We start from the raw sequence: 4323 nt of genomic DNA, 5'->3' as shown, positions 1-4323 counted from the left end.
AAAACAATTTACAACTACAATCAACACAAGAAGCTATCTTAAGCAGCAGGACAAGAAAAAAAAAAGCAACAAACAGAAACTATGCGTTGAGCATTTTAGCTGGTACTCATTTCCTCTACTAAACAGCCAAACACAGAAAAAACCACTCTCCAATTACTACACAAACACTCAACACAATATAGAATTCATCGCTGAATCTCCTTCAGACTCCTTGGAGCTCAGTCATTCAAGAAAAAGGAAAAAGAACCCCCCTCTATCTCTCCAGAGAGAGAGAGAAAGAGAAAGAGAGAGAGAGTATGTGTAAGTGAGAGAGAAACAAGTTCATGGCTTGCCTAACCTTAATAGATCAAACATCAAACGGGACACACACAAAAATTAATTACTAAAAATGGGAAAACAATTAAAAGAGAGCAAACAAAAAGTAAGTAAAATTTCTAATCTTGTGGGAACAAGAGAAAAAGGAACCACCTACCAAATGCAGTCCAAAACCCATTTCAAGAAATGGAAATGCTCAAATATGAAACACCCACAACCAGAAACTGAGAGAGAAAACATCCAAAAGCACAACACCAAAGTCAGAACAGCCAATAGCAACAACTTCACCAAAAACTACTCTCCCATCATCATCATCATCATTATCACTACGATCTAAAACCCCACATGCACCCAATAAAACATCAAATAAAAGAAACCCACTAAGACGCTAGATTGGGCTTGGATGTTGTATGAAGAATGTGTCAAAAAAAACACATCTCGATTAATGTTTCTCCAAATTTGAACATCACAATACCTAGAGCTAACATAACAACAGGATAAAGACTTTTCATCGCAATACCCACATTTCAATTAATGTTTCTCCAAAATTTCTACAAAATGCATATGGGTTTCTTCATCGATTCTGGAAAATAGAGGCATATGGACAAATAAAGCCAAATAAAAACTCTTGAGATGCTTACTAGAGATTGGCGGCGGTGTGAGTAGCAGTGGGTCTCCATCAAGTTTGATCTCTAGCGAGTTGGGTGGGCTTGGCACATGCTGAGGTTTAGAGATTTTGAAAGTGAAAGAGATTTTCACTACAAAAAAATCATCCTATCCCAACTTTTTTTTCCTAGCGCTTTTAAAAATTGTCGTAATAGATAATCCTATACCAGTGCTTTTTGAAACCGCTGGTATAGGAAACCCTATTACAGAAGCTCAAAACCGACTCTTTACAAATCACTGCAATAGGAGGCCAATAGTAGCAGTTTTCAAAAACGCTGGTATAGGAAGCCCTATTGTGCTGGAATAGGGTTACTGATTTCTCTATTGGGAAAGACCTATCCCGACGCTTTTGGAAGCGCTGGAATACTGTCCACCTATTCCAGCGCTTCCAAAAGCACTAGGATAGGATCACTCCATTCCTTTATGAAAAGAGACTTGTCCTAGCGCTTTTGGAAGCGCTGGAATAGGGTCCATCTATTCCAGCACTTCCGAAAGCGCTAGAATAGGATCACTCTATTTCCTTATGGAGAGAGACCTATCCCAGCGCTTTTGGAAGCACTGGAATAGGTAGACCTTATTCGAAAACCATAGCTTAGTGCTTTGTTGGTGAAACCATAGCTCGCACCACTTCCATCCCCAACTCTTTCCCATAAAACCCACCAAAATCCTAGGTTAGTTTTTACTTTTTTATGTTCGTTTGCGTTTGTTTCTTGATAAAACCAAAGGAAAAGCAAAGTTAAAGTAAGATAAAGCAAAGAAAAGAAAGGAAAAGTGAAGAAAAGGTTGTAAATTTGTTTCTTTCATTTTGTTTATTGGACTTGATTATCATTTTTTTTTTCATAAGAAACCAAGAGGGTGTCATTCTTTAGATACAATTTCATAAATTTTATTTGGCTTAGTGCTTTTTTTCTTTGGCGTGACATGTGGGAATTTTGCTTCTTTGTGTTTTGTGTGTGCGATGATTTTGGTCCAAGAAAAAGTTTTTCTTTTAGATAGTTATTGTTGGGGTTTGCTAAATTTTCAGTTTATGAGTTACTTGCATTGGTTTAGCCAAGGTTGATAATATATAGTGGTGTGTGTTTGTGTTTTAGTTTTGAAGATTTTTTTTTTTGATAAGTAACGTAACAAATTTGGGAGAATTATTAGGATTGTGGGATTTTATTAGGATTGTGGATTTGGTTAGTATGAGAATTGTTTCTGTGTTTTATCTAGTAGGATAATGTGATTAAGCTGTCAGAATCACATTATGATGGTAGATAGCATCCTTTGTCAGAATCACGTATAAATTTGCAACACGGGAATTATAATGAAAATGAAACTGTTGTAGAATTAGGATATTCAGAATGTTCTGACAATTAGTGCTGCAATTTGTAATTTTTTGGTAACTATAGCAACTTAATTAAAAAATTGAATGGGTAAAAATTTCTACTGGGCTGAATTTATCTGTAGTTGTTTAGATTTGGATTTATTTCTGTTTCGATCCTGACATAGTAAGATTTTACAACTATCAAAGTAATTGGAGAGTGGCTCATTCATAAGGAATTCTCTCTTCATAACTTTTATCAACCATTAAATCCTGTCATTTCAACCTCAAACAAAGAATTAGGAAATTATTTTAAAGGTGATCTGGGAACTTACCTATGTGCTAGGTGTCTTTAGGAAGACATTTGTCTTTGGTACTTAGGTGAATGCCTCTTCTCTGTATATTGCAGCGGGACCAAATAGTCCCTCAAGGAATAATTTTTTATTTTATTTTTTATAGCTACAATGGGTGGTGAATTTTGTCCATGTCAATTTGTCATGTATATTTTGTTAAGTAAAAGTATATTAGAAAGTGGGGATGGGTAGGTCCCTTCAAGTCAAACTAAAAGTCTAAAACCATTGGGAGAATAGAAAACCCTTATATATATATTCTTTGTGTTTAGATTATAAAGGTACAAAATTGTGCTACAAAAACTAACTTTTTGAAAACCAACAAATTAAAAAATTGAACTCATTTACCAAAGACAAAGGAAATGAAGCCACCAACGGGATAAAAAGATGACACCAACAACAAAGAGAAAGGTTGGGTACTCATTTATAGGAGTGTGTAGGTCGATGCTAAACAATTGGTAGGGTTCTAGTTGAAAGTAAATTATCCCATCAGAGTTAAAGTCTAATAGAAATAGGACCATGAAATAACAATTAAATTGAACTTAAGTCTAATAGAAATAAGACTATGAGTCAAATTTTTTAAGGATACAATGTGGACCCAATCTTTAGTAGATTGATCACCGGTCTTGCGAAAAGTGTCTTTTTTCATAGTCAGCTACATTTATGCTATATAACCATTAATTTTTGGCCCACTAAATCCTATTATGAACTCATGGGTTGCTTTTTTTCAAAGTGGGGGTTTGTGTCTGAATTAGATATAGTGCTAAAAAAGAAAATTTAGGAGTTGGGAATGTTCATGAATATGTGGAGCCTTAGAGTTGGATTAATCATGTTTTTTTTTTCCCTATGGTTTTCTTGGATTACACATAATTGCTAGCCTTCCTTTATGTACAACTTTGAATATGGATGTAATTGTTCTACTGTCTAAATGTTTTTGTAATACAATAGTTTTTGTATAAATTAGTGAAAATGCCGGTTATGTCTTCTTTTTATTTTTATCACTTTTCAGCGACTTAGGCACAAACTCAATTGATGTTGTTGGGCAGGAGAACAAGATTGAATCAACCTTTTTATATATTCAAATGGAGTATTGCCCTCGGTAAAGCATTTAATTTTATTTTCTATCCCAATTCTTTTCATAAAATCACACATTCATGAAATATAGTCATTTAATTATTCTACTATTATTCAGTTGTCTACTTGTGGAACAAATGCAAACTAACAAAATATTGGAGCTTATCTTTTGGTTTGTATATCTTTGCACACCTCTCCCTATTTTAGTTTATAGTTTGTTCTCTCGATGTACTTAGTTTAGTAGTGTCTTCTCCTTTACATGATTTTGGACATGAAGTCACCTAATTTATGTCTTTTAAGTTATTTTAGTAGTCTATAATTTAGACTTAGATTTTGCAAGATTAGCAGGTTGCTCTAAGTTTGAGTTCCTCTTTCCGTGAGCAAACCAATGAATTGCTAAAGGGTGAGTAACATCTACTTCATAATACCCTACTAGTCTATAATTATATGTTAAAATTTTTGCTATGGTGGATTGTTGGTTTGGAGCGAGCAGGTGGCTTGCATGGTGATATAAGGCGGTCTACTTTTCATTAGTGGGAGTGTTGATGGTCTTGTGAATGTTGTGATATTATTATTCAACTATTTGTGAATTTATTTTATTTCCTCTTAGTAATT

Source organism: Castanea sativa, chromosome 8 (assembly GCF_040712315.1).
Source record: "Castanea sativa cultivar Marrone di Chiusa Pesio chromosome 8, ASM4071231v1".
Lineage (NCBI taxonomy): Eukaryota > Viridiplantae > Streptophyta > Magnoliopsida > Fagales > Fagaceae > Castanea > Castanea sativa.
The sequence above is the reverse complement of the archived record's forward strand: the minus strand, read 5'-3'. Positions refer to the sequence as shown.